Genomic DNA, 26,053 nt, shown 5'->3' with positions numbered 1-26,053 from the left:
TACCTAGGGAGGTGATAGAATCTCCATCCTTAGAGGTTTTTAAGGCCCGGCTTGACAAAGCCCTGGCTGGGATGATTTAGTTGGTGTTGGTCCTGCTTTGAGCAGGGGTTTGGACTAGATGACCTCCTGAAGTCTCTTCCAACCCTAATCTTCTATGATTCTATGAAATATATACTTGTATGATGCTTTCTTATTCTTAAATGTACTGAACCATCCCTATGGAACTCAAGCCTGGTAGTCAGAAGAATGACCACACAGCTAAATGCAAATGTTGATTTAGCTTTATTATTTTCTTCATGCACGTGTGCACATGCATACTTACACAGCAATATGTATCTAGACAGCCATAAAAAACCCAAAACAAACTAGCAAAAACCTACATACTGAACAAGTTATTTCACCCCAAGTCTGAGAAATAGAGTGTGAGACGTCACTGCTGTTATTTCTATTTTGAAATACTTGGGAGACACTCAAATACTATGGTAGTGGGAGCCATATACCCACCTAGATGGCTAGATAGTTGTGATGGTACAAAGGAGCTGGAATCTCTGTTACACCAAGAATGGGATGTGTAGGGGCCACTGTGGCAGAAAAAGTGGATGCACCACAGTCAGGGTGGCTGGAATTGTGCAGCTGTAGAGGCTCCTGTTGCTGGGGGTCCAATGCAGTTCCAGTGGCAGTTAAAGGTGACTCTTCAGCAGGAACCCAATGGAGGACAGCAGCAGGAATGCAGGGTTGAAATCCTAGCTCCATTGAAGTCAATGGTAAAACTTCCAGGCGTGTAATTAACATTTCCTGATGCCGGCTTAGCTGCCCTGGCCCATGTATACTAACGTAGAAGTCCAGTTCACCCTGTGTTGCACAGCTGCAATTCACATTCATTTAAATAGGAATTGCACCTGTGTAATAGAAGAGACAATAGGACAACCAGTTTGCTTTTGTATAACTTGCACTACCATTTATGCCACACCGAAATTTGACCCAGTTCATACAGTTTGAATCAGAAACACACCGCAATATCTTTAAAGGAATTAAAATACTTTTATAGTCCTACAATATAAATTTTCTGTACAAATAAATTAGGCTAACTCTGTTCCACAAGTATATGCTTATTGAAGTCAGTGCTAAAGACCCAGTTTTGCACTCCTATTCAGGTAATGCTCCCACTGATTTCATGGAGAGTTTTGTCTGTATAAGGATTGAGTAAATGGGACGTCAGTGCTTTATAGGGATTGAAGGCCCAGTTCCTACCTGGGAACAGTAGGTTTAGATTGACTCACAATTGACTTCAGCGGAATTATACCAGTTTACAACTAGTCTAACAGAGCGAAGAATCAGGTTCTTAAAGTACAGTGTACAAATGAAAAGTAACATAACCAAGAGTGACTGGGTTAGTCAATGCAATGATATCTTGAGTCCTGTTCTTATGATAATCCTAACATTTACGTTCAGTGCTGGAAAGCAATTCAATACTGACCTTTCAGCCATAAACAAACTATTTCCCGGTCCTTTCATTTATTTGGGATTTTTCATTACCTCATATTGTAGTATTTCAATGCTGCTAAGGAAACTTAATGGTGATGGGCCAGATCCTTGGTTGGTTTAAATTGGTGATCCTCCCTTAAAGTTAATGGATCTATGAAAGTTTACACTTGCCAAGTGTCTGGCCCAACACTTTCAGTTTCTCCCAGATGTGATGACATGAAGAAACAAAATGCAGTTCTTTCTGGGCCAAGGCTAATGTGCCATTATGTACTCTACCATATATAAAAATGCTTTCATTACAAAGCACGTTGAACAATATTTACTATACAGAGAGTTCTTTAGAAATGCACTGACAATTTTCAGATATAGTACAAAGTTAGGGATTCACAGTTTGCGAGATGTGTTCCATTATTGCCACTGTTGAAGCAATAGTTTCCATAGTACCATTACTGTCTTTCTTCAGCAATCAGAATGAGTCCTGTAGCTGTAAGAGATTATAAATCATATCAGTTTCACATGCAAAAGTCCTATTACAGGCCCTTTTGGTACATCTTTCTGTCAGTGCATAATTGTCCCCTACCATCCAATTTCTAGTGTTTTGTCCAGTCTAGATTTTAAATGTCACAAGTGACAGGCTGTGCAATAATCTCCCACGGAAAATGATGGAAACCCTAACCTGATATTCAGCCTAAATGTCCGCTCTCTTAATTTTATCCCAATACTCCTAGTTTATATCTCCATGTCTTACCCTAAATAATTTGTCACCACCTTTCAAATCCTTGTAGGCTATAACCTATCTTAGCTGTTGCTAACCAAAATTGTATATATTTCATTCTTGTGACCTTTCCCTATGACCTCCTTTCCCTCTAGCCCCTTGATTATTTTACTTGCTTTTCTGTGAACTCTTTCCCACCTGTCAATATATTTCTGATAATGAGCCAGGAAATTAAGGCAGTATTTTGGGTTCAGTCACTCCAAAGCTGAGACACATTACTGCCTCTCTTCTTCAGGATGTAATGTCTTTATGCAGTCATACTTTGCATTTTTCTTCCTTCCATTGGCTTAGCTAGGTACTTGCTTGCGTTTTTCACAATTGAATCTGATGTTTTAAAATTTCTGCCCATGTTTCTAATCTTTCTGTACTATTTCTGCGTTCTTGCTGTTGTTTGCAACTACTTCCAGTTTATTGTTATCTTCATATTTCACTAATATGCTTCTTACTCTTGCTTTCTCTTTCTGATTCACTAGAAGATGAAACAGGTTCCTATCCCCATTCCCTGCAATATACCATGAAATGATACCCCTCTTTCCCCAGACTTGATACATTGCTTTTATTGTTTGCATTTGTTTGCAATCCTTCAGGCAATTACATTTCCAGTAGTACTACTGCTAATGAACAATACCGTTTATTTTTAACTCCAATCCATCTACCACCAACCAGACACTAAGGGCACAGTGGAGCATAAAGAAGAAAAGTGGGCTAAGATCCTTAGCTGGTATATCTCCATTAATTTAAATGGATGCGCATGAGCCTAGATGCACATCAGAGCTGGCCCTATATTTAAAAATATATGGTACAGTATAATGAAAATCTGCTGGTTAAAGTTATTCAGATAAAAATGGAAGGGAAGGGGAAGAGAGAAGGTCTAGCAACAGAAAAAGGTAAATAAAAAACAGAAGGGGGGATAAGTAAGGTATTAAATACTGGCCAACGATCAGATTACAATCTCAGATTTTACAAAGAGTTAATAATGGACTGAGGTGGATGTAAAGGGGGTGAACAAATAGTATTTGAGCACCCTCGGGTATGCAGTGGTGTTGGGAGTAATATAAACCGATATAATAGCCAGGTGCTATGATAGCAAAGGATCAATTTTTTGTTGGCCTAGGTCACAATGGGGAAATCCATAAAAGGTGGGTAATGCCTGAGCACGGACACCCATCTGAATCAATGTCATTTTCAGAATCTCATTCCAGAGTATAATCTCACTATAATGTGGCTACTTTATATACAATAATATAATATTAAAGGTAGAGTGTTAAGTGAGAACTATTCATCCTGATTGCAATTCAGCAAAGAATTTCAAACAGGTGCCTAACTATAAGAACCTGAATAGTCCCATTAAAGCGAAGTGCATGCTTATGCCTTGTGCTGGAGCAGGACCCACAGGGAAAACCACATTCAACATTTTGCTCAGTTTCTTTCTCAGCCTTACAGTTTATCCAGTGAGGAATGCAATACATATGCAGAGAGAAGAGAAGATTATAATTTAAATATTGGTGTTAAAGATGAAAGTCATGGGCACTGATAATGCAGTACAGAACACTTCCAAAGTGCTTTTTTGGGGGGGGAGGGTGTTTGAAAAATGCTGATTTGCTGCAAATTTTAAAGTAGCACTGGTTTTTGCATGTTTTTCCTTTATACCTATCTAAGGCCTTGGTTCAGGAAAGGGTTAATTTTAAGCATATCCTTAAGTGCTTTCCTGAATCAAGACTTGGATTACCCCAGTGTTAAAATTGTCCATCATTGGCTTGTTTTTGTCTTAGGTGGACTACCACCCCTCTTCTCTGAGCTGTATTAATCTTTAGTATAAAGTGAACAATGTAGCCGTGATTACAGTACTCAGACAGGATGTCAAAAATGAAGGTCATAATAATAAATGTCTGGATTTTGAAAAGCAAGGGGAAAGAAAAATGTTTATTTGAGGACTGTTTTGCTTGTCACATTTTATCTAGTTATACTATTATAATCCCTCTTGCAAATCCTTTTTACGGATTATTTGGACTGTGTATCTTGTATTTATTAAACGCACAAGGCTCTTTCTAAATCCACATACAATCCAAGATTTTAAAGGAAATATTTAAAAAGCAATTTCTTCATAAGATAGAATCAAGACCTTCACTAGGTTTCCTATTTTGCAATTCAAACCTAACCTAGTTCCTACTTGGAATGAATCTGATGATTTAGCAGAGACTGAAGGATAACAGTTTATTCAGTAAAACTATTATTAAAAAAAAGCATAATTATGCAGCATACCTGTTAGGATCCCAGAAGCTGAGCTTTCCAGGGGGTGAAGTTTCCAGGCAGATTTCAAGTCCTTAGAAGGATGCACTGGGGGAAGTTGTACAAAGATTAGGTTGAATACTTCAGACTCCCAGAGATGCACAGATCTTCAGAATAACATTTAAGCTTAGTAAAAGTTTTTGAAAATGGTTTGTATAGCTCTGAGTACCTAAAGCTTCATTCTGTTTTTTCTATTGAAAACACTTTTTGTGCTTTAATTTATTTTATGGCGAAAATGACTAAAAAGTCAATTACAGACAATTGCACAAGTAATTTAAATATTGCTGGATGCACTTAATTATTTGGTTAATTTGAAATCAGTAGGAGATTCTGCTTAATGTCACAGTATGAGCTGTAGTTTGTAGGTGCATCATTTAGGGACTGAGTGAGACAATCAACCTGTCAGATAAAATGAGAGAATTTTTGCCATAGGAACATAGCCGGGAACAACCAGTAAAACCTTGTTCAGTAACTTACTTTCTACGCCTTAAAAAGAAATTGCTTCTCATTCTGCCTCATGCAATTCAGCAGCAGCTACCTACATGAATAGTGCTATTGAACTGCAGAATTAGTCTTGTTAATAGTAATATAAACTAGTGCAGAACTAGTTTTTTCTTCCCAGTATGTAAACTTGAAATCTAGGACCTTCTGTAAATTAATAACCCTATGAATGTTGCACATGGAGAGTCGGCTGGTGTAAAATCTATGTAACTCCATTGACAGTATGGCATATGGAGCTAAATTGACTCCAGTGGACTTACTCCAGATTTATACCAGTCTGGCTCTTGATGCCTATTAAAAATTGTTAGAAAATTATTATTAACTTTAACGGTCAAGACACAACTAGGTGTTTGCTTTGCCTCTGACCTACTTCTGAATTTCCATGTGTGAGTTTATCAGCCCTAGGAAGATTAAAGTTATTCCTAATTTCTAAATTGCCTTTTTAACATGCTCATGTTTTGGATCTTTAAATGCAGTGGATACACAGTGGTCACTGATCCTAGAGTAAATGATGGCAGATTTCTTGATATGTTGCATGGCCTTTTGATGGTATAGTATTGCCTTAGCTTTCTTCTGGCACAGCCCATATGGAATGTCTTAGTAAGAAATTTGGACTCTGATCCCCCACTTGATTATACCGGTTTTGTGTGGGTGTAACGCCACTGATGTTAGTGGTAATCTAGCTGCATGCATTCAGTGTACTGGGAGGAGAATCAGGCCCTCTGTGAAACATGCTTTCATCTTCTTGGAGAGGCATGGCACATTCCAGAAAACGCTGTAATTACATGATCTCTGGTGTGTAGAAATGAATTCTATTCTGTTGTGTGATCTGAACAAGTTAAGTAAAATGTTATCAGCTGTCACAAATGCAAAAATGACATTTATGAGTCAGTGTAATCTATGCATTGGTTTCTGAGCCTCAAGTCTTCCAGACATTGTCATAAATCAGTTATGATGCCTTTGACTGCTAGGTTCTGAATTCTGATCGCCGATTTAGCTGAAATAGGTGTGAAACCTATGTAGCCAGACAAATTCCAATTGGCTACACATACAAAAAGAATCAAGAGATTAAGGTTATCCTTTTAAATTACAGTTTGTGCTTAGTGAAGATCTTCCTGTTTCAGAGACCAATATAAGACAAAATTACACTTTGGGCTAAAAATCTAAGTTCTGAAACAAACCTCAGCACCTTTTAGAAATCCAGCATAAAAAACACGGAGCACATGCATAATTGGGACCCACAAAAAAATAGCAGCAGCATGTTTTTAATGCGTAAATTGAGAATCATGTTGATTTAACACTGCGTGTGCAGATTAGCCAGGAAGATTTTAGCAGTAATTGCAATTAGCAATTCTCACCAGAGATGTATTTAAAACCTTTTGCAGAAGGCATAGGGAAAGAGACCCAAACTCATGTATGTCCTGAATTTTGTAGACAAATCTAGGCAATCATAAGACATACATTGGGAGGAGTGCCCTCCTTCACAGAATAATAGAAGTGCAGGACTGGAAGGGACCGTGGTAAGTTATCTAGTCCAGTCCCCTGCACTGAGGCAGAACTAAGTATTATCTAGACTATCCCTGATAGGTGTTTCTAACCTAAATCTCTCTTGCTGCAATTTAAGCCCATTGCTTCTTGTCCTGCCCTCTGTGTAGAAGGAGCAACAACAAGCTTTTACAACAAGCTTTTACAACAACAAGCTTTTACCTATTTGAAGGCTGTTATCATGTCCACCCTCAGTCTTCTGTTCTCCAGACCTCTTCGTAGGTCATGTTTTCTAGACCTTTAATCACTTTTGTTGCTCTCCACTGGACTTTTTACAGCTTGTCCATATATTTTCTGAAATACGGTGTCTAGAACTGGACACAGTTGAGACCTTATCAGTGCTGAGTAGAAGTGGAAAAATTACTACTTGTGATTTGCTTACACCACTGCTAATACATCCCAGAATGTTGTTTGCTTTTTTTGCAACAGTGTTACTTTGTTGACTCTCATTTAGTTTGTGATCCGCTAACCTCTAGATATAACCTCTAGATCCTTTTCTGCAGTACCTTCCTAAGAAATCATTCTTTATTTGTGTAATTGATTGTTCCTTCCTAAGTATAGTACTTTGCATTTGTCCTTATTGAATTTCATTTTGTTGATTTCAGATCATTTCTCCAGTTTGTCAAGATAATTTAGAATTCTAAACTTGTCCTGAAAGTGATTACAACTCCTCCCAGCTTGGCATCATCCATACTCTTTATAAGTGTACTCTCTATGCCATTGTCCAAATCATTTATGAGGATATTGACTAGAAGTGGACCCAGAACAGATCCCTGCAGGACTCCACTCGATATACCCTTCCAACTTGATTGTGAACTATTGATATCTACTCTCTGGGAATGTTTTTTCCAACCAGTTGTGCACCCAACTTATAGTAGATTCCCTAGTTTGTTTATGAGAAGGTCATATGAGACAGTATCTAAAGGCTTACTAACATCAATATATATCGTATCTACCGCTTTCCCCTCCACAATGTTTATTCCTCTCTCAAAGAAGGATAATAGATTGATTAGACATGATTTATTCTTGACAAATCCATGTTGGCTGTTACTTATCCCTTATTATCTTCTTACAAATTGATTTTTTGATTATTTGCTCTGTTATCTTTTTGGGTACCAACATTAAGGTCCATCATTTCCTGGGTTATCCTTTTATAGATAGGTACCATGTTTGCCCTTTCCCACTCCTCTGAGATCTCTCCCATGCTCCATGAGTTCTCAAAGATCATTGCTAATGGCTCAGAGGTCTCTTCAGCCAGTTCGTTAAGTATTTTATCAAGACCTGCTGACTTGAAGACATCTAACTTTTCTGAATAATTCTAAAGTTTGTTGGTTCCTTATTTTAGCCTCAGATCTTTACCCATTTACACTGTTGTTCTTGGTTAGTCGTCTGATCACTGCTAATTTTTTTGGAGAACACTGAAACAAGAAAGGCATTTAACACTTTGGTGTGACAGACCCAGACCAGTGGGGTACCGGAGTCTGGTAGAAGGCAAATATACAGGCCACTGGATGAACAGTTTTCTGTTCCCTGAGTGACCAGAGCAGGGGCTGCCCTAGAGCAATCAGGAACCTACTAGAACCAATTAAGACAGGCAAGCTAATCAAGACACCTGGAGCCAATTAAGAACTTTCTAGAATCAATTATGGCAGGCAGGCTAATCAGGACACCTGGTTTAAAAAGGACCTCCCGTCAGTTAATAGGGGGGAGTGCCAGGAGAAGGGAGTGAGAAGGCATGCTGCTGGAGGAGTGAAGAGTTCAAGCGTGACCAGGCTTCAGAAGGAAGATCCTGCAGTGAGGATAAAGAAGGTGCTGGGGGAAGGCCATGGGGAAGTAGCCCAGGGAGTTGTAGCTGTCATGCAGCTGATAGAGGGAACATTGTAGACGGCTGCTATCTACAGGGCCCTGGGCTGGAACCTGATGTAGAGGGTGGACCCGGGTTCCCCACATCCCCCCAACTCCTGATTGGACACAGGAGGAGTTGACCTGGTCTGTGAGAAACACCAGAAAGGAAGGTCTAAATTGGAAAGGGATCTGACCTGTTCCCGAGCCACTAAGCGGGACTCAGAGACTGCAGGGATTGTTCTCCGTTTCTCCCATGCTGGCTAGTGATGAGGTGAGCTGAGTGGACGGCAGGTTTGAGCCACTAGCAAAAGTGGCCAAACTGAGGACTGCCGTGAATCTCTGAGGCAAGCAAATCCGCCAATACGCCCAGGACCCACCAAGGCAGAGGAGGAACTTTGTCACACTGGCCATTGCTGACTTTTCTGCACTAGTCTTCCATTCATGATAAAAAGAAATTGTCTAGAGTCATGCTCCATTGGCTCCCTTCTGGCCAATGTTCTGAAACTCCTATCCAGTCGGTTTCAGTGTGTGAAGGTGGGACTCTGCTGCAGATAGTGCTGACCGAGTCAGGGGAATCTCCAGTGGCTGCGGAATGGCCATTTCTTGACTTCTACTCTGGCTCACCCTCTCCATGCCAATAGAGCCTGAACCCTGTAATCTGGGGTTCTGGGAATTCCACAGGACGTGAGAGAAGGCAGGAACATGCCACAGGGCTGCTATGGCCCTCTTCCTGTGCTCCAACAGGTTTTGCTACCACCACAGTAGCAAGTGTTTTGCAGAATTGGCCCCTGTATACATATAGATCATCCCTGAAGTGCAGTTAGCTCTAGTTTGAGAGGCAGCAATTATGTGTAATAATTGAAGAAGGAAAATTATGCCCAGTGACACCAAGACAGCTCTCTACTCTTACAAAAGTGGCTATGAGATTTCTAATATCCGTGCAGATCAGTCAAAGCCTAGTCTGTTCTTATGGACTTCTCCAAAAAACTGACACACCTGGTAAAATGCCTGGGTCCCATTTGACTACCCTCACAAGTAAACAATATCACTGATTGCAAACTATGTACAGTAAATGTTAGTATATTAAATCAGTTTTGCATATAATTTATAATGCTCATTTTACATTTTACCATGTTTGATGCTCCATGCAGATCATGGTATGGTGATAGAGGGGAGTCTTATTTAATTTATTCTTTCTTGCTTTACGCATTTATCCAGCTCCTGAGTGTGTTTTAATCCTTTTAATGATTCTATTCCTCATTACCAAAGCACTGCTTTTAGGTATTTTTGAATTGGCCGTTCTTCAGCGGGACATTTATTTTTAATCATTTGCAATACCAGAAGCTAGATTTACACAAGTAGCCTATTGAATTCTAGCATCTCCTATTTTTTCTTTATTCATTTTAATTTCAGTATTACCATTTTAAATAAAAGCTTATTCATGAGTTTAAGTTGCTATATACATTACATGCCTTATATTCTTCCAACAGTCTCACTCAGATGGCAGTGATTTTACTGAAACTTGTACTGTAATTATTACTGCTGTTGTACTGCTGCATTTGTGTCTTGTTCAGCCTTTTGAAGGAAAAATCTCTTCCTTAGTGAAAATAGATTTGTTTGATGCTGTTTATTAATTTTTCAAAATAAAAGACACAGCCATGCATTTGGTAACATTTTTTTCTCGGCCACTTCAGCAAATTCCTGGTTTTAGTACTTTATGCTGCAGAATATGATGGTTCATATTGCAAATGTTTTTATTTCTTTAGTTTTATACACTTCAAAAGGAGTCTGTGCCCACTGGTCCTAATGCTCCTTGACACATTTTGAGGAATACAGTTTGAAAAATAATTAACCCATCCTTAGCCAATAGTTAACATCACATAACTTTTACTTTCTGTTACTGTGATGGCTATTTAAAAATCATATGTTTTTGGAAAACTGAGGCTCAATTTTAAAACAACCTTTTCGAAAACCTAAATACAACTCAGGGCTCAGACGGATCGTAATTACTCTTTGCATTAAGTAAGTTAGCCAGCTAGTGAACATGGGAGTATTTGCCTCTTTTATCTATATCTATAAAGGGACTTCCTTTCTACTGTATATTATTTTAACTAGGTTGCTTTTACAGTTTCCATTGAACTTTTACCCTACACCACTGATAGGTATAGGTGTGTGTTTTTGGAGAAGTGGGATGGAGAAATATATCCAGTGGCTATGTTCTTAGACGCTATTGTTTCAAAGTAATAGCACACAATTACTCTGGGAATATTATTTCTATTTCAATAGCACCCAAAGATCCCAGTCAAGGCCCCAGTTGTGCAAAGACAAGACATGTACAAAAATTTAAGCATGAGAGTCATCCCCCTGAAGTCACTGAAACAATTCATGCACTACAAGTCCAGCACTTCTGTAAATCTTTGCAAGATGGGGGCTATGTACTATACAGACACATCTGGAGACATGGTCCCTGCTTTGAAGAGCTTCTATTTTACAGTTCAGGACATTCTGCTGTTCAGATGCAAGTGGTAGTCCATACTGAGTATAACTCTGCTTCATCATAGTACTTATTCATGTCATTTAAAAACCATGTTTATGGTACATAGAAACATTAACTTCTAAGAGACCCCTTTAGTCCAATTAAGCATTGTTATCTGCCTGGTTTAATGTTGTTTGGCCGTGTCACTGGCCCCTCCTGAAGGAAGGATAGCATTTTATATAAGCTAATGGTATAATGTGTGTCAGCAGCTCACTGGACTATGAATATTCAACAATATATCGACCCATTCATCATTTTACTATGTTGGTGTTCTCAAAAATATGGTGGGTATGCAGGCCCCATAAGATCCATCTTGCAGGAATCCTGAGAGTCAAGACACCATCCCAGATCTTGTCAAGGAGAGGAAGAAATCCAAGTGGCTGTTTTAGAAGATTTAAAGGCTTCACTTTTGCTTCAAACAGCTCTTTTGAACACAGTGATCAAAAAACTGTTTGAAGCTAAAAATGGAGCTTTTAAAGCTGCTAAAGTGGCAATGAGGAATAAGGGAAGCATGCAGTTTGGTGTGTTTGTTAGCTTAACTTCATATGAGTTGAAACCTTCCTGAAAAGTTAGCTAAATTCTAATGAAAACTTTGACATATAAATATTCTGCACATATTTGGCAATTTCCACCCATTTTAAAAATCAATATCTCTGTCTCTATAATGTGAAGTATGCAGAAGGGACTGTTATGGGCCAAATTAAACACGAGTGTAACTTCAGTGATGTCAGTAGTATTACATCTGGGGTGAATTTGGATTTATATCTCCAGTTAAAAAAACAGTGAAAGCCAATAAAGGGATAATCTGCAATTTACAAGTCAGTATTACAGATTTTTCCTTACCTGTCTTTAATTTGCTCACACAGCTGTTAGGCAGGAGTATGGCAACGGAATGGGAGAAAGGGAATACTCATGGAGGCTTGAATCCGATGGTCCCTCTTATGATGAGCAGGAAGAAACTAGATACATTAAGGAAAAGGGGAAGATGTAAGACACATGTACATTTAATTTCTATCTCATTGGCTATGAATAGGGTGTTTAAAGGGGTATGGGATGATGTCTTTTTAAGAGATCACGCTTTTAGATTAATCTTGTTTAATGCAAGGTAGATAATAAAACTGTTACCATCTGTTAGAGCTAGGCAGGAAATGTGTTTTGTGTCTAGGGTGACCAGATAGCAAGTATGAAAAATCAGGACCGGGGTGGGGGATAATAGGCACCTATATAAGAAAAAGCCCCAAATATTGGGACTATCCCTATAAAATCGGGACATCTGATCACCCTATTTGTATCCCAGGAAAATTTGAGGTATCTCAAAATGTTCCTGTTCCAAGTCGGGATGAGAAATAGAAATCTCAAATTTCTGAAAAATCTGAAGAAAAAAATCAGTTTGGGAATCCGTTAAAAGATTTGTTTTAATAACTTGTGAATATTTTGTTTTGATTTTGATCATTTTTTATTTTTAAACTGTTTCACTAGACTTCACTTAAATTTTTAAATGAAAAGTTGTTTTGAACCAGAAAATTGGATTTTTTTTTTATTTAGAAAAGGTCAAAACAATATTTTGAGTATTTCAAACTTTTTCATAATTTTTACAAGTTGAAAAATTCCTTGAACCTGACCCTTTCCTGCCAACACTGCAAAATATTTTGTCAAAGAATTCCTGACCAGTTCTACCGCCCATAATTTGATTCTGGATGAGGCTCCTGACTTTCCATGTGTCAATGAATATGGGATTGATAATGCTGGAGGGCTCTTATTAACTCAGGTGACCTCAGAGCACTTCTCTCAACAAGAACTGTGCTGAAAAGCTGATATGGCTGTATTGTTGACTTCTGATTTTAAATTCAGGAGGTCTCCCAGATCCATTTTCATAGTGTCCATTTGATATGTGAGTCCTGTCACAGGGTGAAGATAGAACTAATATTAGTGCATAAATCACCTCACTTGCACCATAGTATGCTTGCTTGAGTTAGTAAAGCTACTCTCTATAGTGCCTTGAGATAATCTAAATTATTCACGGTGCCTTATGTAGCAACCTGCCTGGAACTTGGAGGGAGGAGCACAGAAGGGGAAAGAGTTTTTGGAGGCGGCACCTGGAAGTCAGTCTGTGTGCACATGGCTAGAATGCTGGCTGCATCTCTGTAAATAGCTCTTTTAATAAAGAGGCAATTGAGTTTTACAAGCATGGTGCCCTCTCATGTTGTTATCAAGCACACGGTACATGAAATAGCTTAAATGTCCAGAGGGATTATGCCTCCTGTAGTTCACTCCAGGGATTCGAGGCCACTCTGACAAAATGTGGATCTCTCAGCAATTGTCTGGGTCACCCTGTATAGCTGGACATATTCTGTATTGTGTTCATAGTATGGGATTAGAGAGCAGTAGGATGGGAATTGTGCCCTATCATTTCACTACCACGTCCCTTTCATTCTGAAGAAGACACACACCTTTGCAGTCAGGGAAAGAGGGCTGTTTTCATAGATTGCTTTCAGTATATAACGAAACCCTTTGTGTTCCAGAGGGCACTTGGCAAAAATCCTGTTATGCCAATAGAGCATTCAACTATTGGTTAAATGGAATATTGTAATAATCTGGTATTTTCCATCATTAATGCAGAGGGTGTGGGAGACTGGGAAGGTTTTTTTCTTTGGGATGCCTGTTGTTTTTATGGCTAAGTTGAGATGTTTTAACTTTTGTATTATAAATGTTTAATGTACCCGGAGGACTGAATAGATGCAACTGGAAAAAAAGTCTTAATAAATACAAATAAAGTAAACAATCTGATCTCAACTAGGCGTGGACCTGAAAAGCCTATTTCCATGGAGGAATCAAATTAGCTTCTTGCATCATTGCATCAACAATCATGTGCTGATTGTTCCTTATCGGAGCTGTGGGAAACTTTTCTAACGAAACTTGAAAATTGGCAAAACTCACCTGGTTTTCATTAGAAACATTTGGACCAGGTTAGTTGAGAATTTTGCCAAAGTTCACAAACATTTTGTAGTACTTGGGTCAGTTTATAGTCTCACATGGAAATCATTTAAAATTTTGTGGTTTTGCATGGTTTCAGCCCAATATTAAAGCAATCTCAGAAGTTTTGACTGAGTATTGCTTTAAGTTTTCCTATATGTTTGAAACCCAAATGTTAAGTAAAACCCAAGCAATGCTAAATACATTGGTATTAGATACTATAGAATTAGACTCTGTGGAAACCCATATGATCAATGCATATGAAATGAAGCCACACAAAGAATTTGCACTATCCCTCTGTGAAACAAAACCACTTAATTTTGCTCAAATCTACTCAATCTTCTCACACCCACCTTACTCCCACCACCAAAATAGTCTTCTTTGTCTCTATCAAAATGTAGATTTTGGTGTATAATACATATCTGCAGAAGCCAAAATTTGCACTTTAATCTTACAGTATGGGGTAGTTTCAGCAAATCAGAACATCAGCTGAATTTACAGCATATTGAATATTTATTTCCCAATGACTGAATCATAATTACAGATCAGAGTGTACTACTGGTGGTGCTTAAAATAACAGTGAAATAGATGTGATTATTGAAACCCTTAGCAACAACAATGTTTCCTGAGCAGATGCTCAGTTACAGGAGAACCTCAAAAATAATATCACAAAACCCATTTGCTGCCCTTAGAATGTGATATTTCTTACATGTTAAGAAATATCCTTCTCACATTTCACAGTATCAAGAGACAGTGGGAGATGCTGCCCAAAAATAGAAAGAAAATGTGAGATAACCTATAAGATAAGAGTGTTTTTTCAAGTTGGGACAGTGGAGTAAGAATCAGGAGACCTTAGTCTGGCTCTGCCATTGACACACAGGCCTTGTCTTGACTGGCAAAATGGATGTTTTTCTCTCCTGGTAGCTTAACATGATTGAAAAGCCCTGTTAAGATGCAGGCTTACATGCCTGAAGCCATGTTGTCTGGCCGTGTTGTAGCCTAGGCACTGTTAATGCTATTCTGAGACATTAGTTTAATACTGACTCAGAAGGAAAACACACATCTACTGAATCTGTATTAGCATTTCCTTGGTCTTTCTTTGAGGTCTCTCATCCAGGTATGTGATCAGGCCTGACATTGCATAGTTTTATATGATACAGCAGGGATGCTCAAACTTCATTGCACCGCGATCCCCTTCTGACAACAAAAATTACTACACAGCCTCAAGAGGGGTCCCTCAAGGGATTGAAGCCTGAGCCTTCCCAAGCCCTGCTGGTCCAGGGTTGGTGGGGCAAAGCCTAAACGTCGCCATCCTGGGCAGGGGAGCGCAAAGCCAAAGCCCAGGGCCCCAGACAGTCTAACTCCAGCCCTGGCAACCCCATTAAAATAGGGTTGTAACCCACTTTGGGGTCTCAACCCACAGTTTGAGAACTGCTGTGATACAGTATATCTCTGGTCTTCATTTTTCACATGCAATATTTATTTTGCATCCAACATAAACACCCATAAGGCCATTATTTCTTTTGTTAAGATGCAAAAAGATTTATAGACACAAATAATATTATTTTTAGCAATGATGATTAAAGAAAGTAGGGAATTCAGGTTGTGTGTGGAGGTGCACTATCTGGTTGTTTAGTACTATGTGCTATATGATTTCTGTTTCTCTGATATTTTTCGATTTATGGTATTTTCGTGTTTTTGTCAGAGGCACCCTACTATTCAGATATGTACCTTTTGTTGTTTTAGCAATGCAATTAAATAAATAATAAATATTCCTCCTAGTAAAGTATAAAGTTCAGCGGTTCTTGAGACAGTTATGGGAGGGAGGGGGAGATTATTTTTATAGGGAATTGTGGAAGTCAAAAGAGAAATAGGCTAGTTTGTTTAGCTGGTATGATTGTTCTGATATTGGGTCATTATAGTCCTATTTCTTGGTTTCTCCTCTAAATGCCTGAAGTATTTTGTGCAGCTACCTGAGTTCAGAACTGATATGGGTCCAGCCATCTTGGGTTTGTTTTGCGGGGGGGAAGGGGAATGTTTGAAACAAACAAGCGAACCGTTTTATTTTTAGTGCAGTGGGATAGTTTGTTCTTTTAACTGATGGGTCATTGGCCCCTTGCTCAAGGTGGCAATGTTTTGAATAATGATGTAATTGCTGCCTTTGGAAGTTGGGGAACTATTGGGTGAGTCATGGGTTCTGTCAATTGTGAATATTATTTAACAGGTTATTGCAAGTGTCGCCTACAGGTGGTAAAATTGGTTTCCAATTTGAGTGCTAGGTAATTTGAGGAAAATTACAATCTTACTAAAGTTACTAGAGACTTGTAAAGAACAAATCATCAGTAACCACATTATTAGAATAGCTACCCTCCTCCCCCGACTTTCAATTCTAAGATACAGATTATTCCCGTTTTAGGACTTTAAAAGTTCCTTTGAATGGATCAAATACCCATATTTTCATAGTTATGAGTGGTTATTTACTTTTCTAGACAGTAGCTCAATATTAAAATTTCTAAATAAAACATGCAATTATACACTAAAATAAACACTAGCAAGTGCCCTTACTCCACTAAACAAACAAGTATTTACCAATTTTATTTTTCAAAGGATTAATACATTTTGCACACAAGGATTATCTCAACTATTCCTGGGAATTACTGCAGTATAAGTGTTAAATGATGATAATAAACCTCATTTTCCTTTTGTCTAAGTATGCTAAGCTTGGTACCCAGCCATGATACTGGTGCTCAGCAAGCACCCAACTTCAGTCTAACAAAATCTGCTGCAACAGGGGGGTCTCTTCCCATACAATTTACAAATTGCAGATGTTCTCCTCATTCAGATTCATCCTTGCAAACCACAATTGCTGGTTTTGGAAGGAGGTTACCGGTTCTCCTAAGAAGATTAGGCTTTGTTGTCCACAAATCTAGCCAAGAATTTCTTTTGCATGATGCATCAATCACTCTGCCTCCTTTTTTGTCCTAACTTCATAATAGTTGGTTTTTCTTATTTTGTTACTATGGCCCCCTTGAGTTTTTATTATCATTATTGTTTATTATTTATTATTAATAGATAAGCTATTACCAGCAGGACAGTGGAGTGGGAGGAGGTATTGTTTCATGGTCTCTGTGTGTATATAATGTCTTCTGCAGTTTCCACGGTATGCATCCGATGAAGTGAGCTGTAGCTCATGAAAGCTCATGCTCAAATAAATTGGTTAGCCTCTAAGGTGCCACAAGTACTCCTTTTCTTTTTGTTTATTATTTGTTAGCAATGCAGTTTGCAGGCCATAAATCTCCACCTCTGAGAAAGAGGTAACTGCATTCATGTCTATGTATTTGCCTAATGACTTGTCTCATACTTCCTTTCCATTTCCCACAGTTAATTCAAAGGAAAATGAACACTGTTAACAGAGAAAAAGGTCCAGTACAACTGGAGCAATAATTCAGTTTTGGAACTTTCCTCTTTGTTCCTATAATTTCCTTTGTTTCTTGATGATTTGGGCCAAGTGTGCTGTAGTTACTTGTTACTTTGTCTCATTGATTGGCATATTTACTGTTTCCTTAAACATTTGATCTCTGTACTAAATCTGTCAGCTCTTCTGCCTTAATCTCTATGGATATTTTGCTTTTATGCAACACTGAGTAACTATCTACTGACAGTTCACATGCCATGCTCACCCATTTAATTAGTGTGGCTGCTTGGGGAAGTCATTCTCTAACCTTCCCTATGTTCCAGGTAATTATAAACATACAGATTTTCCCTATGGAGTGTCCTACTCTGCCTGCTCTGGATCCGCTCCACACACTCTACCAGGCTTATTAAAGCAGGAGACACGAAGTGCCATCAGTACCCACTTGTTATCATTTAATTATACATCCTCTGTCCTTTTGTGATTGCCTGGCCTATTCTGAATCTCTTAGACATTTACTTGTGACACACAGTCAAGAGCCGAAGCTTCTGTCTGGGTCTACCTTCCCTACACAAATATGAGCCGTGATTCTAAATCATAGAAATATCAGGCTGGAAGGGATGTCAAGAGGTCATCTTGTCCAGCCCCATGCACTGTGGCAGGTCTAACTATACCCAGACCATCCCTGTATTTAAAAACCTCCAACAATAGGAATTCTACCTTAGAAGCCCATTCCAGAGCTTTAACTATCTTTATAGTTGGAAAGTCTCCCCTAATATCTAACCTAAATTTTCCTTGCTACAGATTAATCTTATTACTACTTGCCCTACCTTCAGCCTACATGAAGAACAGTTGATCAGCATCCTCTTTGTAACATCCGTTAACATATTTGAAGACTGTTTTCAGGTCCCCCCGCAGTCTTCTTTTCTCAAGACTAAACATCCCCGGTTTCTTTAACCTTTCCTCATAGGTCAGGTTTTTGCATTTTTGTTGCTCTCCTCTGGACTCTCTCCACTTTGTCCACACACATCTTACCGTGGCACCCAATCCTGGACACAGTACTCAGGCTGAGGCCTAACCAGGGCCAAGCAGAGTGGCACAGTTACCTTCCGTGTCTTACATACAACACTCCTGTTAATACACCCCAGAATATTACCCTTTTCTTAGCTGCATTACATTGTTGACTCATAAGCAATTTGTGACCCGCTATAACCAATTGATCCTTTTCCAGCAGTATGACTGCCTAGCCAGCTATTCTCCATTTTATATTTGTGCATTTGACTTTCTTCTTCCTAAGTGGAGTACTTTGCACTTGTCTTTATTGAATTTCATCTTCTTGGTTTCAGACCAATTCTCCAATTTGTCAAGTTACTTTAAATTGTAATCCTGTCCTCCGAAGCGCTAGCAACCCCTTATAGCTTGGTGTCATCATTCACAAATTTTATAAGCATACTCTCCACTCCATTCCCAAAGTCATTAATGAAAATATTGAATTGTACTGGACCTAGGAGAAGACCTCTGTGAAATCCCAATAGATACATGCTCCCAGTTTGACAGCAAACTACTCTGAGTGCAGCTTTTCAACCAGTTGTGCACCCACCATATAGTAATTTCATCTAGATCACATTTCCCTAGTTTGCTTATGAGAATGCTATGTGGGACCATGTCAAAGCCTTACTGAAATCAAGATATATCCTGTGCAGTGTGGAGCATATTTTGAAGAGCTCCCATCCACTAGGCTAGTAACCTTGTCAAAGAAGACAACCTGTGCTATCTTTGTAATGTCATATTGTAGGGTCGAAGTGACTGACAGGCAGATTTCCCAGAGGGCCCCAGGATTTATAGGATCCCCATAGAACCCCTCCACTGGGTGGCAATTTAAGCATTAATCCATATCCAATCTCTGCATGTCCCAACAAAATTTAGATTAATCTATGTGGGATTGGATGCATCAGTGGAGAAGAGTGGAGCTAGGAGCTGGGATGGGGATACTAGGAGGGCTTGACCTGGCTCCCCTCTGCTGCCTATTGTATTTTTAATTTAACATTCTATGCTGTGATCTGAGGTTCCCTACAGTACATGCCATGGCAGCATAACAAAGTCAAACACCGAGGGATCAGTGCACATGGCAGACCAAGTACTGAGGCAGCCTGGCCTACTGGAAAACCACAACATGAAGTAGTGTCAGTGGTGTGCCAATCTCATCTGAGGGAAGCAGAGAGAATCCCTGCCCCTAGACCTTTTGATATTAGTGTTAGGCAGATTGTCTGAACGTGCAAATAGCAGTGGGTGGGTGGGAGGGATGAGGATGCAGGCATCTCTAAGTTACTGGTTTTCTTTGTGGGGAACAGGCATCTCTTAGAGGGGGAGTGCAGGAAATACGTCTGTGTGGACATCTAGATCCATCTCAGCCTCCATGTGGGAGGCCTCTCTGCATGTCTGTAAGTGAATGATGGAGCAGCAGCATTTGTAAGTGGTGTGCAGGGTAGAGTGTGGTATGGATGAAGGGAGAGATTGAGGTGCAGTGGTTAAGGAGAGACTGAGAAGTTCAAAAGTTAAAATTAGAAGAGAGAAACAGGGATGGTTAGAAAAGAGTAAGACAGAAGAAAAGGAAGAAGAGGGTGGAGAAGAGGAAGAAAATACTAAGGAAGATTAGAAAGAAGGAATGAGAAAATGAAAATAAAGGGGAAGAAGGAATAGAACAATACAGGAAAAGAAAGGAGGTGGAGAAATAGTGGAGACAGTGTCAGGAAAAAAACAATTATTGATGTTTATTTGTTGAACATAGTGAGTTCACCACTATCAGAAACACGGGATGACACAGTCCCTGTCCTAGAACTTACAGTCCAAAGCCCTGATCTTGCAAAGAGCAGTACTGACTTCAGTGGGGCTCCAAGTGAGTGCAGAGATCCACCCACAGGTTTCACTTTTCAGGACTGTGGCCTAAATCAGATTCTGTGCTTTTAAACTCAATTGCCCTGGCTTTACTAGCATTTGTGTGGGGAATGCAAAAGGGGAAATCTTTAAAGTAATTTGAGAGCATATGTAGTGCTGTCAGACAGACTATATTTCCAAAAGGGAGGAAGAGAGCAGAAGAACTGCCTCCTTCCCCTGTTTGCCTCTGTGCAGGGCCCAGAGACATTCCTAGACCTAAGGGGTTAGCCCTAGAGTACAGTCGGCAGTACTGTGGTCATGTGCCCTATACATACCTGCGATAGGAGGGGTGGTTCTTGGTGGTCCTGTGAAACAGCCAGCAGATCTGGGTCTGCACTCTCTAAGAGGATGCAGCAGCATCCAGTTCTCCCAGAGGAACCATGCCTAGTTCAGACACAATATCTCAGGCAGCTGCCCCTAAACAGGTGCTCCTTGTGTTGGTCTTCACTTCTTCTCTTCCCTCACCCCACGCTTCTCTGTCTTGAAAGGCTTTACTTCTAACACTTCCATTGCTAGGTTATCTTCTTTGATATGCAGTTCAATGGGTAAATGACCAGTTAATTAAGATGAAACAGTATTCCTATCATTTTCTCCGCTAATTTGAATTGAAAGAGGACTTTCCACCTGCTGGTCTGATAATTTTCATGTCTACGTTTGACTGTAGCCTCTTTTAGTGATTCAAACAATCAAATCATAGTCATTAATTGTATTTGCCGTCCTATTGAACTCTTCACGGTTATCTCCCCCATCACCTTTGTGACCCTGGGTTGGCTACTATAAATTTTCTGCATTGGAGCCAAAAATACAAAAATAATGCAGGTTCTAAATTAGATGTTTCATCATTCTGCCTGTCAAGGAATTCTTTAAATTATAGACACTCATTTGGATTTTATTTCCTAATCTTTAACTTTCAGAATAGACATTAAGATTTTGTCTTTCAAAAAACCCTTGCCCCGTTTTTATGAGGATGAACTTGGCACCGGACAGCGTTCATTTGAAAATGGAATGCTGATTTCTCATTCCAACACTTCATGTGACTATAGCAGTATGCCACTATAACTGCAGATATGATGGTTTAGTTGTAATAATAATAAAAAGAAATGCTGTCCCCTGTTTCTATTTGTCCTATACGGGCTAAGTCCTGCCCTGGTCAGATCAGGAATTGGGAGAGTAGAAGCTGTGCTCAGTGTATTCTCTCAGTAGGGTGACTTTTAGCTAAAACAGATTTCTTGCAGAGAAGGCTAGGGGCTGCTTTGTGGAGCACATTTTGAAGAGCACCTAAACTGTGTCATTCCCTTCCCTTCCCACAGTGAAGGACACACAAACTACCACACCTTCCCTCAGGCTGCATCCCCCCACTTCCCATCCTGGGACACAGTCCCATCCCCCTACCCCCATATTCTACCCGTGTTTTAAAATTCCTTTTCCAAAAGAAGTTTTAAAGATTTTTCTGTTTCATAAGGGTATTTTTCTACAGGGCGGATCTGAAAGAAATACCACAAAAGGTGCTCAGGCCCCGCCCACTCGCTCTGTGCGTCTTCCTGCTTGCCTCTTCAGCAGGCAGCATCAAGTGTTGAGGTAAAGGCTCTTATCTTTCAAACACCTTCCTGAACTTGTAGAGGAGTCCCGTGAAGGAAGAATCATCCCTATCACTGTTCCTATCACCCAGTCCCCATGGGCCTTTGGCCCCTTGCTGAGGTCTGGGGTGGAAACTCTCCAGGTTTCCATTGCTTTCCTGCTCTTTGCAGGGCGCTGAGGAGGAAAGAACTACTCTCCCTTGGTTCTCCAGGTTTTAGTTATTCCCCAGCCTCCGTGTAGGGGATTTCCTACCCCACCAGGCTTCTCCTTCTCTCTAGTCCTATGCAAGATTCTAATGTGTGAAGACAGGGGGCTCATCTGGCAGGCTATTACAGCTCCTCTTATTCCCCAGCTTCTTGTGGAGATTGTAGGAAAAGGAGACTCTTCTGACCCAAGCTTTTCTGCTGCTCTTATTGAAGAAGACCCTTTTGCAGAACCAGAATGAGCTCCCCAGACCAGCAGTCCATGTCATCATGTTAGTCTAGGAGACAAGTGCACCTTTCCATCAGCAAAACCATGAAACTGACAATATGCAAAGTGCTAACAAGTGCACAAAATAAACAAAGTGTGTGTGTGTGGGGGGGGGAGAGACAGAAGAACATTATTTCTTATTAAGTTTCTACTGGAGTAATTTTAGGGATTCCTTGTAATTACAGTGGTAAAAAAAATCAAACAAATGTGATTTTTCATGTTCCTTTAAGTTCTCTGTCTCAGGGTCTTTAATAAAACCCATATTTATATCTGCACTGATGCTCTGTGGCCTCTGCACTCATTAAAATACAGCAGGGAACTCTTTAAAATGTTTGAGTAAACACATACTGATGAACTATAAGTGCTTGGTGCTTTGGCATATGATGATTCTCTTTCAGTATTAAGAGCCACTCAGTCACTTCCTGCAGATTACTAAAATCCATTTAACTAGATGAGCTTCTGCTTCTAGATATTTATTCTTTACTTGAACAAATAAGCAAGTCAAACTACATATCAGTTATTTAAATAATACAGCACTATTATTTTGACTCTTCTTTCCCTTCTTTATACATACATACATACATACATACAAATTAATCTCTTGTGTAGTGAGGCACAATTCCATTAGCTTCTGAGGAGTTGCAGCTGCTTACAGCAGGGCAGAATTTGGTCTGTTGTGTGCCCTGATTATTACTAATTTATACAGTCCCTTCATAGCTGTGAAGGTTAAAGTGGGCTCACTGCACATCATTCTGCTTGAAGTAGTTATGACTTCATGTCTTTTGGGAGAGTTTAATGGATCTCCTAGGGGTTTATTGCTTAAGGTTTAATTTTTTGCTTTTTCTACTCTAAATTAGAATCTGTACTTGAGATAAAAAAAAATTAAACCACCCACTCAGCTAATGAAAATGCATGTGTAAAAGAAAGCAGATTTCAGTATTCCAACCAGGAACAGGTGGAAGGCATTGGGGCATTAAAATATGTATGTATTTATATATGGCCCTGGTCTGATCTATCCAGATAGCTGCAGACAGAGCTGAAATAATTTAAACCTAACTGAGTTGTTCATTTTCTTATAATGTTGGTGAAGTCAGAACTGATCACTTTAATTTTCATGGGGAGGGGTGTAAAAGGCTAGTTTGGTATTATGTATATATGCTACAGTACATAACATTGGGCCTGATTCTGCTCTTACTTACATAAGTGTAAATCAGGAGTTGAAATCAAGGGGGTTACCCTGGAGTGAAACAGATTCAAAACCCAGATGTGTCATGAGCCTCAGAAATTCTGGTACCCACACATGATGTAAATCACCAGTTTATGAATGTCAGACTGTTTTTGCTGAAAACTCAGCAATCCCTGAAAGCAATCCTAACCTAACCTCAGAATCCTTGTAAAGCCATTTAAAAAATTCAGGTGGTTAATATCTACTTTCACAAAGAGCTGCAGGCGAACATGTGACTTGCTCCTGCTGTTATTGACATCAGTCGCACAACTGTTGGTGACTTCAGAGGAGCAGTATTGGTCCTTTAAAAACATTGCTTACCAAGAATATCCCCAAGGGCCTGATTTCTGCAAGGAATGCTGAGACTTAGGTTACCAATTTTGGTTGGATGTATTCCTGGAGGTTTCATCATGACATACTTTTAAATTAAAGATTAATCTTTAATTTCTGGAGCCTCCGGCAACCCTAGCTGAGACCAGGACATATCTGTACTCATGTCAGAACAATATAGAGAAAAAATAGCTTGGTTTCTATGGCTGATTACTTAGATTGTAAACTCTTTGGGACAGAGACTGTCTTTTTGTTTTTTGTCTGTAGCGCACATAGCACAATGCAGTCGTGGTCCATGCCTGAGCCACGATGCTGGTGATGATAATATGGTACCTTTATACTTTAAATGGATTGTAAGAGTTTTGCTGCAAATAGCATTTTAATTTTTTAACTCCATAAATTTTAATCAAGAGTGATCCAATACTGAGTACAGGTCTAATAAAAATCATAATGAATGGACATTGGCTCCACATTACATTTAATTAATTAACCTTTATCTTAGTGTCTCACTGGAACCACAGGGATAGGAAATATAACACTTTTTCACAAAAGGGGCACAAATATGAAATTATTTCTGAAGGGAGATTCAGATTTACTGAGACTGATTCTCAATTTAAATGCACTTCTTCAGCCAAAAGCTTGCACTGCTACATTAGCTTGGAAAAAGTCAAGATAATAGTTTTAATAAAATTATTTTAAAAGGAATGAAGTGGCATATTTCATTTTAAAGATATGCTTTTCTCTTGTCATATAATCCTGTGGTTCACTTCAGCATTGAAAGAAAATAAATTGCCGTCTCCGAAAAAGGAAAATTCATCTTTGAAAAACCTATATGCCTCAGGTCTGGATAGTTTTCAGGGGATTAATTTTTCTCCATTAGCCTCAAAGGACTTGTCTGGTCAAGTAGGAAGAAAAGGGTTATGGCTCCTTTAATAGTTCACCCCCTCTTGTGGGTTGGGATGGGGGCATCATCTGAGCTGCGGGCTGGCAGGAGGAGCTCAGGTAAGCCAGTGGTTCTCTGTGGACCAGGTGGAGGGTATATATATATTCTGTTCTGCCAGACAGAACCCTCTCCCACATCAGTTGCTCCAGCACATTGGGATTGCTGTAGGCCAGGTTTTTGTGATCTCCTGTGGCCATTTCACTGATCACCTCTTTTGAGACTGGTAAGGAATTTTTCCCTCACTTCCAGATTGGCTGAAGCAGGATTTTTTTGTTTTATTTTCACCTTCCCCACAACAGCTCCAGGACTTGCCTAGGTACGTTAGGAGGAATGGTTCAAGTTGTGACAACTTGGCAGGTGCCCAGTGCAGGTACTCGTTCCACAGGCGGTCCGGTTCCCTGATAAACTGGAATGGGAAGTGGACTTAGGGGAAGGCATCCCCTAAAGAATCTGGGGAACAGGATTAGGGCTTCTAATATCTGGCACTGTGAGAAGATAAGTCCCTTTACCCTTATATGAGGGGAGAGTGGTGGGATCCCAGTAACAGTCTGGGGACAGCTGGGGGAGGGTGTGCTGATAGCAGCCTTCCCCCAATAGGTGCAAATGATTAAGGAAGGAATCATGACCTGCACTGTACAAGTTATTACCAGGTAGCTCTCAGAGGAGTTCAGTTAATAAAGTTGTGGCCTAATTAAACCACATCCCATGTATCTTGCTTTTCTTCCTGTATGTCTGGGACAACAGTGAACTGTCATTGATAAGACTGAAGTTTCATTGCTCTACATGGTTAGCTTAAGCAGGCTCAGAACTGAGTTTCCCCCATCAATGGGAATGGATGGAATCTGAACCAAAATAAAAAAACACGGGGGAATATGTTTGGATTTTTCTAATGCTATAGTTACTACCTTCTAGCTGGCAAAAACGATGAATCCTCTCTAAACAAATGAAAGCAATAGAGCTTTAGTTTAAAAACAAAAGCAAAATCTGAGGCTAAAATGTATTGGAGGAGAAAATAAAAATGAAAACAGGAATTGAAGCTAGGTATACAGAAGGCTAACATTTCACTGCACCTTGTTGACAGATGATTGTTTTTAAAGGGCAGGCCTTTTAGAACTAAAACAACTTCTTGCTAATATCGTTGGTTATGTATAAATTAGACACAACCTTCATAGGTATAATCATAATTTTTTTAAAAAATATTTGTGCTGATA

The 26,053-nt window shown here is 39.5% G+C and overlaps 1 protein-coding gene across 6 annotated transcripts in view; it reads left to right on the top strand.

Annotated features, from left to right (window-relative positions):
• Nucleotides 1–26,053, top strand: part of PDE1A (phosphodiesterase 1A) — a 190,317-nt gene that overhangs the window by 72,791 nt on the left and 91,473 nt on the right. The gene's annotated exons all lie outside the window — the stretch shown is intronic.

The sequence above is a fragment of the Lepidochelys kempii genome, chromosome 11 (assembly GCF_965140265.1).
Source record: "Lepidochelys kempii isolate rLepKem1 chromosome 11, rLepKem1.hap2, whole genome shotgun sequence".
Taxonomy (NCBI): domain Eukaryota; kingdom Metazoa; phylum Chordata; order Testudines; family Cheloniidae; genus Lepidochelys; species Lepidochelys kempii.
Note: the sequence above shows the minus strand (reverse complement) of the source record. Positions and strands in the feature narration are given on the sequence as shown.